This window comes from Diplotaxodon limnothrissa, linkage group LG20 (assembly GCF_057381915.1).
Source record: "Diplotaxodon limnothrissa isolate DT_005_m linkage group LG20, D_limnothrissa_male_GT1.1, whole genome shotgun sequence".
In the NCBI taxonomy this organism is placed as follows: Eukaryota; Metazoa; Chordata; class Actinopteri; order Cichliformes; family Cichlidae; genus Diplotaxodon; species Diplotaxodon limnothrissa.
Window position 1 is genome coordinate 15,786,152 of NC_140615.1, and position 11,569 is coordinate 15,797,720.

The 11,569-nt window shown below is 43.7% G+C and overlaps 1 protein-coding gene across 1 annotated transcript in view; it reads right to left on the reverse strand.

Annotated features, from left to right (window-relative positions):
• Positions 1-11,339, reverse strand: part of plxnb1a (plexin b1a) — a 78,744-nt gene extending 67,405 nt beyond the window's left edge. Inside the window, exon 1 of the mRNA XM_085343974.1 lies at positions 11,059-11,339. The gene's annotated coding sequence lies outside the window, so the exon portion shown is untranslated. The remainder of the gene's footprint in view (positions 1-11,058) is intronic.
• Between the last annotated feature and the right edge of the window lie 230 nt (positions 11,340-11,569).

An 11,569-nucleotide genomic window follows, 5' to 3' on the forward strand; every position in this document is an offset into this window, starting at 1 on the left:
TAGGGTTTTCTCAGACAGTGGAAAGGAAGAACTCCCTTTTAACAGGAAGAAACCTCGGGCAGAAACAGGCACAGCGAGGGGCAGCCATCTGCTGCGGCCGGTTGGGGGTGAGGAGAGGGACAAATGTTAACTAAGTGAAGCAGTATAGCAGTAGGAGCTTTACTCCCTAAGCAGACCATTTCTCACTTTACTTTATAGTCCTTGCGTGACATATGGGCCCTTCCTTTTAGGGCCTATATTTTCTAAAACCTGCACAAAGGGGTTCAGGAGTTTAGTTTCTTTAGTTCTTTTTCAAACATAAAATAAAATTGGTAAAAAAAAATGTATTATGACTTTTTTAATTCAGTGATTCTAAAAACCAGCTGCGTTTTTAAAGTGAAACGTAGCATCTACCATAGCAGGGGGGAAAGGAGACAAAAATCTCAGCCAATTCAAAATGGATTTGACTATAGGATTATTACAGTGCATAACTTCAGCACTGACCTAGACATGAACATACACAAATCAAGGAAAAAATACAATTTCCACTAGGGTTCTAGCTTCCTTATATCAACAGCCTTGGCTTTATGTTAATAAGAAGGCATGTTTTGATTATGGCTGACTGCCAACTGGATCATAGAAATGCGGCAGACTAGTGGACTGCCACGGTCGAACCGGTCAAACAAACCATCTAAATGATTTCCTCCTCTTTCTGCTGCAGCTGCTGCATTTGGAGTAAGCACACACCAAATCCCAGTTTTTCTCTGCTACACTCCGCCCACAAGGCCAAGATCCTTTACTAAATTATACCATTCTGCTCGTCTCCTCATCTAATATAACATTGAGTGAGCAGCCACTCAAACGCTCGGAACAGTCTGGCAGAAAAGCATCTATCTGTCAGTTCCCATGAGCTAGAGAACAGGGTAATTTAAAGCCACTTTTCAGGTTCAATACCAGCCTTCCAGAGAAATCTCACATAGAATGAGATCAGCATTTCCTGCTGAGTTACTGTTTAAGCATAATTGGAAGGCCAGCATTTATTGCACAACTAAATAAAACATACAACCAACGCAAAGAAACTAAGTTAATTGATTGTAGAACATAGCTTTCTGAATTTACTCGTCAGACAGATTAAAAAATTCTAGCCAGAATTTGCAGATTAGCTGTCAGGTCAGTTGTGCATGTAACTGTTGAATCCGTGCTGCACAGGAAATCAAGTAACTTCTGTACAAAAAAGCAATGGCAATCACAGAAGTAGGCTACCCAGATGTTTGCATTCATTAGAAAAGCAGAAGTAAAGCCAATTACTTCCAACAGACTATTGAGAAAAAAATATAACTTGGAAAACAATATATTCAACAGGGTTCAAGTCCTGCATTGTTTGGTTTATGAAGGATGGGACTGTGAGGTACATCAACACGATAATACCAAGACAACTAGCTATGGTTGCTAACCTAATGTTTGCAGGAACATTATTGCAAGTTTTAAGTTATTTCAAACCACAGACCGCAGCCCTTCCATATCCTTGACTTTTCTGACATCCTGTTAGCATACATGTAATCTGGAAGGCTCATTGTCACATGCGACTGTCCAAACATCAATCAAAACTTTCATGTGGTTTGTGATTTGTTTTTAAATTAGCAAAGGCCAGCTTTATCTTCCCTACGCTCCGTTTGAAGTGGACTTCATGCTGATCGTTCCTTGAGGTTTTATGGTTTACTCTTCAACTTTTTATAACTTTCCCCCAGTTTCTCATTAATCAGGAGGAAGCATAAGAGGATTTTAGTTTTATCCACCATGAAAAGTGCCAAGTGAGCTGATTTGAAAGCGAAAGAATAATCGAGAGCAGCAAATGTAAATATTATCCAATTAAGGAAGCAGTTAAGTAGCGAGTTGCATTTTCAGTAGGGTCTAAACTAAATTCAACTTTTTCAAATCCAAAGAGCTATTGCTCAAATAACCTCATTAATACCAGTGACTGTTTAACACGGACAAAGTAAATGGCAGCAGTATGGTTTACTGATGATCAATAGCCTTGGACAGTTACAGCTCTGCCCTCATCCCCTCTCTTGAGTAGCCTAAGGGGATTGAATCCATCTACTGTCTGTTGACATCTAGACTGACACTCTAAAAATCCCTTTCACTGCTGATAAACCTGAGGATTAGACAAACAGCCGAGTAACAGCGGACCCCTGCAGACAATGAAGAAAGCAAAGCTGACTAAGCCTCTGGACCTTACTTTTCAAATATACAAACAAGTAATCCATTAGCTCAACTGACAGCAGAGTGAAGCAGCTGAGTTGGGTGTGTTTGATCAGCCAATTCTCACAATGTTATCTTGACATTTGTGCAAATTATATTGATCATTCATTGACCACTGGTGATTTTCAATTGTTACTAGCAGTCATTAATTCAAGCCTGATCTTGAGAACTAACTGTGAAACACTGATAACACCCATGGCATTAAATGGCAGTTGCCAGTATACCAAAGAGCTCAAGCAGCTTAGGCATGTCTTATAAAAAAGGAATGCTCCACCTGTGAGTCAGCCACATCACTAGCATAACTCTACTGGGTCCAAAGGCAACTGCCCAGATGCCTAGGGCTGGATTTCAGGGACAACAGTTTAGTGGGAAGAGGGTTTATGTTTCCAGCTTTGCAGCAACTGGACATACATGTAACTGTCTAAAAGTTTAGGCAGCATGGACTCAAATATGTACACAACTCTCTTTAGTGCCACCAAGGACTAGGCTCAGCAATCAGTCAGACCCCTGATTACCATCAGCAGATCCAACGTCATCAGTGATGTCTCAGACACAAGCCTCTACAAAGAACTGGAAAAGAGCGGAAAGTCAAATCTGAAATCCAATAAAAATGGTTGCATTATGTACAGCAAACAGATGCTGTTTGAACAGTCCCTAAAATGGCATTTGAGGGGGATGCAGATCGAGTTCTTACAGCAGAGTCATTTCAACCTTCAACGCAGAATATAAATTATGCTTATTAGTGACATTTCTTCTGAAGGCTTCTGGGTTTTGACATGAACAAGATCAAGATGTCATTTCCTTTTAGCTGTTGTAATTAATTAACCCAATTCAGCAAGAGTGCCTTATATGTATTGTAACTCTGTAGTGAAGAGGGAGAGTTAGGGGCCTAAAGCAGTAATACAGAATGGGGCAGCTGGGGGTTTAGGGTTTTGTCTAGAGCATGAGCTGCAGCCAGAGCTGAGGCTCTCCAGGGAGCTTGGTAAAGGGACCAGGGATGTGGCTGAGGCAGGGCACTGGTGGATAGTGGCACATGCACAACTGTCCTACGGCTGAGGGCTGCTTCAGAACAATAAAAGCCACACCCTCTGGGTTTAATAAGGCATGCCTTCTTCGGACCTATTGTAAGAAGATTACCTTTTCAAAAAGGATTACATGAATGAGGATTAATGTTGACCTTATTGTTGTATTAGCTAGGGATTCTATGCTATTCCGGATATTGAATTTTTTTTAATCCAAATTTTGATACTTCATTCTGAACATCGTCTTCTCAGACGAAGCTGCCCGGCAGAAAGGGAGAGCAATATTAAAGTTACAATTCAGCCACGGTACACAAACACCTACAGGCCAAAATTACGGAAATATCAACCCCCCCAAGAAAACATCAGTATAATATTCAAGCTTTCCAGCTTCATGTGCAAGTGTGATAAGCAATCCAAAGAACAAAGGGAGAAGATGAATAATTTAGTTATGGAAAATAAAAAACCCAATTAAAAGTTGATAAGAAAAAAGAAAAAAAGGGCGGACAGCAAGATAAAAACTACTAATGTGTTCATAAAATATCAGCTAGGAAAGAGCTGCTAACACAACAAAGAGAACAAGAGGCACTCCTTTATCCGCCAGCATTATTCTGCGATGAGGTAAGTAGCTTGCTCAATGGAAAGTTTTGTAAAATAAACATTATTAGTAATAGAAGTTACTGTCACATCTACACTCATTGTGAGATTATTTTATTTGTATAAAAAATGCCGTTTCCTGTCCATGAACAAAAAGGTAAGTGTGGTAAATATTCTTAACACCTGGGCAGTAACACATCTTCAATCAAATTAAGGGGCAACCACATAGGACGCATTATGCTTTCTTCTAAACTCAAATGGAATACCAGGTATTGTACACCACACTGCAGAAACATTTTTAGGACACTGTCAGTCAAGCACTACAAAACAAGAAGTCTGCCTTTGAAATTTCTCTAAATTATTCTAGAATATTACTACTTTTCTTTGTGGAGTTCCTCAGAACAAAAGTACAATGAAATTGTACTTTTTGAGTCAATCTAATTCAAATTTCTACAAACCTGTCAGATTTCCCACTAAAAAAAATATCTTTCCTACAATTTCCAAGGGGCATGTTCTAAATCATAGGAGATAAATTGTTAGATAAGGTGTTGTAGACAATGAGTAACGAGCTTTCCACTTCCTAACACCGCCAAGAAAAGAAACCTTATCTGTGGATTGGTGGTTATCTGGGCACCCCCATCCATCTGCTTAGTTAACTGATTCTACCAAGAAGAGTTCAGGCTGAATTATATTGCACCCTTCCAGCGGAACCAAAGATATGAATCAAGATTCAGTATGTGACACGTGTGTGTGTGTGTGTGTGCGTGCGTGCGTGCGTGCGTGCGTGCGTGCGTGCGTGTGTTCGCGCGCTTTTCTTGACAAACGCCCTGCGCCTCTATTGTAAATCCTGTATGGTCAATAGGATGGGGGAATTGAAAGGGGGTTTCCATTTAAGTACAGTGAATGAAAGCTTGCTCCTAATGAAAAGGAGTATTTATTAGGCTGCCAATCTGACTGTCAGCCAACTCCCGCGAGGGCTTACTGAGGCCTAAGATCCAATCTAGCCAGGAGATAGCAAGCGTATCTGAAGCAGGGTCAACCAAATGTGAGTTGTCTTAACTAAGCTTGGAAAACCGATAAAAGAAGCAGCTTGGAGTTAGAGAAGAGAAGAAAATACAGGCCGAGAGCTTGAACAATGCCTTTTAGTTTCCTTTATCTTCCTAGGGATGCCTGTGGCCACAGTGGTGCCCCAGCAAGTGTTCTCTGCAGATTCTCCACTCCCACACCCTACTACCACAAACACACACACACACTCAGAAGAATGTACCATAAGGGACCACCAGCTGTTGCAGTGACCGATATGGGGAACGCCCTAATACTTCTATCATCAGAATCTGGTGTGCACATTGTCCCCCTCTCAAACACTGATGCACCTACTTGGATAGGCTGTTTGCCCTCTCATTTCTTTCCATGCCAGTTCATGTTTCTGATTATGATTAAGCAAACAAGTGCCTTGAAATCACCTAACAACTTAACAACACAGTTACTCATTAACAAGCGCTCATCAAAACTCAGCAAGGGATCACATCCTTTCCTGTTTTTATGATTAGCAACCGATGCCTGTGTTACTAAAAATGCTGCTAAAAATATATCTCACATCCTACTACGGTATGTGACACCCGAGAAGGTTATGGATGAGACGGCCTGCTGGGGAGGCTTCTGATTTCAAAAGGAAAAAGCACTCCGTTTACTGTTCCCACTCATTTCCACTTTTCTCACTGTTTAAAGGCAAACTACTTAACCTACAGTGCAGTCAACACTTGATACCTATAAATCAAAAAGCCCTGTCCTTGCTGCATGCGTGCTGAGCAGTCCTGCTTCTGTGACTCACAGAAAGGGCTAGAAAGCGGTGGTTTGAGCAGCATCACTTTTTCAATGACCAGCTGCAGCTGAAGTGGCCTTCGACCCATTCCTCTCCGTGTGTCTGAGAGGTTTGGGCTCCGGAAGAAACCTAAATGCTAGCTGTATGCCACATATAATGAGCATAATGAGCCACAGTTTGATTTCAAAAGCTCTCCATGTAGAAATGGCAGCCGCCCTGCGATACTGTTTTGGGTGTGACCCAGAAGATTTCTTGCTGTATGGAGTCTGAAGCCTAACAAAATTTAACAAAAGGTTGTAAGTGATAAACAGAACTAAATTAATGTGTGTTAGTTGAAAGCATATAAATCCTTACATGTTATTTTAACCATTCTGGCTTTCTATTATCATTCACTTTTTACTATAATTTTTAAACTCCCATATTTTTGAATGTCCACTGTATGTATTTCTTTTTTTTTACTTTTGGATCTCTCTGTGTGTGTAATAGATAGACAATAGATTCACTATCTATAGATTCAGCCTTCCAGATAGATTCACTATCTATTGTCAGTCATACATCAGAAACACTTGAAACAGTAAAGTAAAATAGACTAATATTTAAAGCTAACAAAAAACATGAGCTAATGTTGATTCCAACTTTTAAGTTAGTTCAGAAAATTACAATACATTAAACAGACTGAATACACAACTTATTACTACTGTGGACCTTGATAAAGACAAGAAAGATGTCGCTAAAAATGAAGACAATATATGAATATATGCAAGTTCTCATTAGCTAATTCAAGCTAAAATGTTTGCTAGGTTATACTAGCTACAGCTCAAGGCAGTACAGCAGTATACGGATCATGGATGCACTGACTGTTAAAGTTTGGCTACCAGTATTTAGAAAAACCTATGAACAACAACGCCATTTTCTTTTGGTTGTTTTTATTCCACTTTTAGTGTTAGGTAAAACCAAAATCCATCCATCCATCCATCTTCATCCGCTTTATCCGAGGCCGGGTCGCGGGGGCAGCAGCCTAAGCAGAGAAGCCCAGACCTCCCTCTCCCCAGCCACCTCCTCCAGCTTATCCGGGGGAACACCAAGGCGTTCCCAGGCCAGCCGAGAGATATAATCTCTCCAGTGTGTCCTGGGTCTGCCCCGGGGCCTCCTCCCAGTGGGACATGCCCGGAACACCTCACCCAGGAGGCGCCCAGGAGGCATCCTTGTCAGATGCCCGAACCACCTCAGCTGGCTCCTTTCCATGCGGAGGAGCAGCAGCTCTACTCTGAGCCCCTCCCGGATGGCCGAACTTCTCACCCTATCTCTAAGGGAGAGGCCAGCCACCGTTCAGAGGAAGCTTATTTCTGCCGCTTGTATCTGCGATCTCGTTCTTTCGGTCTCTACCCACAGCTCGTGGCCATAGGTGAGGGTAGGGACGTAGATTGACCGGTAAATTGAGAGCTTCGCTTTTACACTCAGCTCCCTCTTCACCACGACGGACCGGTGCAGCGTCCGCATCACTGCAGCCGCAGCCCCAATCCGTCTGTCAATCTCCGGCTCCCTTCTCCCATCACTCGCGAACAAGACCCCGAGATACTTGAACTCCTCCACTTGGGGCAGGAACTCATCCCCGACCCGGAGTGGGCACTCCACCCTTTTCCGGCTGAGAACCATGGCCTCAAATTTGGAGGTGCTGATCCTCATTCCCGCTGCTTCACACTCGGCTGCGAACCGTTCCAGTGCGAGCTGGAGGCCTTCACCCGATGAAGCCAACAGAACATCATCCGCAAAAAGCAGAGATGAGATTCTGAGGCCACCAAAGCGAAAGCCCTCCGCCACTTGGCTGCGACCAGGACGAAAACCGCATTGTTCCTCCTGTATCCGAGGTTCGACTAGCGGACGAACTCTCCTTTCCAGCACCCTGGCATAGACTTTCCCAGGGAGGCTGAGGAGTGTGATCCCCTTGTAGTTGGAACACACCCTCCGGTCTCCCTTCTTAAAGATGGGGACCACCACCCCAGTCTGCCAGTCCAGGGGTACTGCCCCTGATCTCCACGCAACATTGTAGAGGCGTGTCAACCAGGACAGCCCTACAACATCCAGAGCTTTCAGGAACTCGGGGCGGACCTCATGAACACCAGGGGCTCTGCCACCAAGGGGTTGTTTAACTGCCTCAGTGACCTCGCCCCCGGAAATTGGTGGGTCATTCCCCTCATCCCCAGACTCTGCTTCCTCCTCGGAAGACATGTCAGTGGGATTCAGGAGGTCCTCGAAGTATTCCTTCCACCGCCTGACAATTTTCTCAGTCAACGTCAGCAGCGCTCCGCCAGCACTATACACAGTGCAGGTAAAGCACCGCTTTCCCCTCCTGAGACGCCTGACGGTTTGCCAGAATCTCTTCGAGGCAGTCCGAAAGTCTTTTTCCATAGCCTCTCCGAACTCCTCCCACACCGAGTTTTAGCTTCAGCCACTGCCCGAGCCGCATTCCGCTTGGCCTGTCGATACCTGTCGGCTGACTCCAGAGTCCCACAGGCTAACCAAGCCCGATAGGACTCCTTCTTCAGCCTGGTGGCTCCCTTCACCTCTGGTGTCCACCATTTGGTTTGGGGATTACCAACCACCTTGCGGCCGCAGCTCAATGCAGCAGCTTCGGCAATGGAGATGCTGAACATGGTCCATTCGGACTCAATGTCCCCAGTCTCCCTCGGAATGCTGTTGAAGCTCTGCTGGAGGTGTGCGCTGAAGATCTCGCGGACTGGGGCCTCTGCTAGACGTTCCCAGCACACCCTCACTACGCGTTTAGGTGTACCGGGTCTGTCCAGCGTCCTCCCCCGCCACCTGACCCAACTCACCACCAGGTGGTGATCAGTTGACAGCTCAGCCCCTCTCTTTACCCGAGTGTCCAGAACATATGGTCGCAGGTCTGGTGATACAATTACAAAATCGATCTTGATCATCGACCTGCGGCCTAGAGCGTCCTGGTGCCACGTGCACTTATGGACACTCTTATGTTCAAACAAGGTGTTCGCTATGGCCAAACTGTGATTTGCACAGAAGTCCAATAACAAAACACCGCTTGGGTTCAGATCAGGGAGGCCATTCCTCCCAAGCACGCTCCTCCAGGTCTCGCTGTCGTTACCCACGTGAGCATTGAAGTCTCCCAGCAGGACAACAGAGTCTCCAGGTGGAGCACCTTCCAGCACCCCCCCCCCCCCCCGGGACTCTAAGAAGGCTGGGTACTCTGAACTGCCAATCGGCGCATAAGCACAGATGACAGTCAGGAACCGTTCCCCGACCCTAAGGCGCAGGGAACAAACCTTGTCATCCACTGGGAAAAACCCCAACATACCGGCAGCAAGCCGAGGGGATATTAAAATACCCACCCCAGCTCGCCGCCTCTCACCAGGGGCAAGTCCAGACTGAGACTGAGACAGAGTCCAGCCCCTCTCCAGGAGACTGGTTCCAAACCAAAATGATTCATTAAAACTCTACCAATTTACTTACAGACTAATGTTATCAGGTGATATTAGGTATATGATGATTTACCAATATCATCATTTTTAATAGCCAATAAATAAAGATTTTAAAAGCAAAGAAGAGACAGGGAAAATCATCATTCAGCCATGATATGAGTATTGATGCTGCATAGTTTGTCCACCAGAAGTTACTCTGCAACTCCCTAATAAGGACAACAGTTAGTTGGAATGCCACACATGCATAAACAAGTGAATAAATAACACATTTTAGATTTTAAAACAAAATGCTAAGGAAATTAGCTTAAAAATAAACTATCGGTTGATATATTGATAAGTGTCCAAATATCGATATTGTCCTCAAATGTCTATAGCAGTTTGGCTCTAATATTCATTACAAAAAGAAACAGATTTACAATCTTTCAGGTCTTCAACACCTTATTTTGTGACACTGTGACAAAAACCTTAGCCACCATAATTGGTAATATATTGTTTGCCAATAGGCAATCCAATCAGTGTGTCTGATATCACGCAAAAATGTTGATACCAACAAATACTGGCAACCATAAGCTATATTGGTATATTTCTTCAAAGAACATTTACATTTGTTTTATTCTATTTATATGGTCCCAATTCACAACAGTAATCACATCAAGGCACTTTATATTGTAAGATAAAAACCCTCAAAGAAACAAAGTTTTATATTCCCTTTTACAAACTTTTCATTCAAGCATCTCTACAGTCAGCTTACATCGCACAACTGACAAACTGGCTTTAAATCTATGAACAGTGTTAAAGCAATAAAAAGCACTTTCTTTCATCCCCCACAGTCCATCGTGGGTAATGCGATATCGTGCTTTGGAACAGACCATCAGCAAGCAGATGGCCAGCTATTCCAAAAGTGTCTGGATGACAGGACCTACATAAGCAAGGTTCAAGACCGGGCTATGCAGCCATTAAAAATGCATATGAATTGTCCTATCAAAACATTTGACCCCTTTAAAAAAATGGGAAGAAAACCTGCTTTCCATCACTGACCTCTCACGATACTTAGAGGAGAGTTTTTCTGGAGGCTCTGATTTGATTTAATCAATCTCTAAGCTGTTTCTCATGTTGCTGGATTAAATCTGACAGCTGTTTTAAAACAGGAGAACCAGCTGTTGAGCTAAAGTCAAGCTTCCCTTTTTTAGCCATTTCAACCAAACCATGCATTCACCCCGCACTCAAGAACATCAATCTATGAGAGAAACGTCTTTGTCTTAGGGTGAGCTTCCTCATTGTCTAAAGGCTGGTGAGATGTTTCTCGTCACCACACGCGACATAAACAACATCCACAATCATTACCCAACAGTGAGAGCGAGCCCATGTTCACGCCTCTAAACGCCAGTGAACTCCGTCCAAGTTCAGTGAACACAAAGTGCATGATTTCTGTTTTCTAAACGAGGCAGTAAAGAGGCAGCCGCGTATGTCCAGGAGAATGTTAGCAGGTGAGCAAGGCGTTTGACATGGGCTCGCACAGCTCATGGACATTCCTACATCAGCTGACAAAGAGAGTGCGCACGGTGGCCCCGCTCTATGTCCATTGTAAAGCAGTCTGGTCTGAGTGTGCTGGGTAAGCTGGCACGGAGACTGTGCGTTACGCTGACAAATTCTGTTATATCCAAACAAACTGTGAGCACAATATTGCAAAATTACAAAGCAGGCCCACCTTCCATGTCAAACAAGTATCTAATATGAATTAAACTTACATTACATTATGCGCATTATGCCACCAAGCAGGTTTCTGTCTTTAACAAAGAAAAACTGAATGAGAATAACAGGCTATTATTCTTAATTTTACAAGAGGTTCTTTTGCCACAACTCCTGCTTGTTTTTTGTTGTTGTTTTTTTAATCAATTTTAATCAAGGACGGCCTTGAACTTACCTGTTAGGTGTAAAGCTGGTGAATCAGCCGTCCATAGTGCTGACTGCAGTGAAACGGAGACTCACATCCACGCTAACAAGCAGAAAGTATCTGATGGGGTTAACCTCTACTTCGCGATTCAGACGGGGAGGAAAAAAGAGAAAGAAAGGATTTCTCAGCGCAGTTTAGAAAAAAACAACTGAACGTAGAAAGAAAGTCCCAGTCCTGTCCGGTGGGTTTTGTGGGTGTGGGTGGGTGTTCCCCTCAGAACCAGGAGCGGTCTGTTGTTTGGCCGCAGGACGGGGACCTCTACTCAGCTGAGCGGGTTCAACAGCTTTGCGTGAGGCTGAGTGAGCGTCAATCTCCGAGTCTGTACCCCGAGACCGGATGATAGTCTAGCCTACAAAATAAAAGCCTCGACTGTAGTATTAGTAGAAAATATCTCTACTTCTGTCGAAATTTAACAAATCCCTCAATTAGTTGTCAGAAGAGTCCATCAAGTCAATTCATTTGAATTCAGTTTTATTTATAC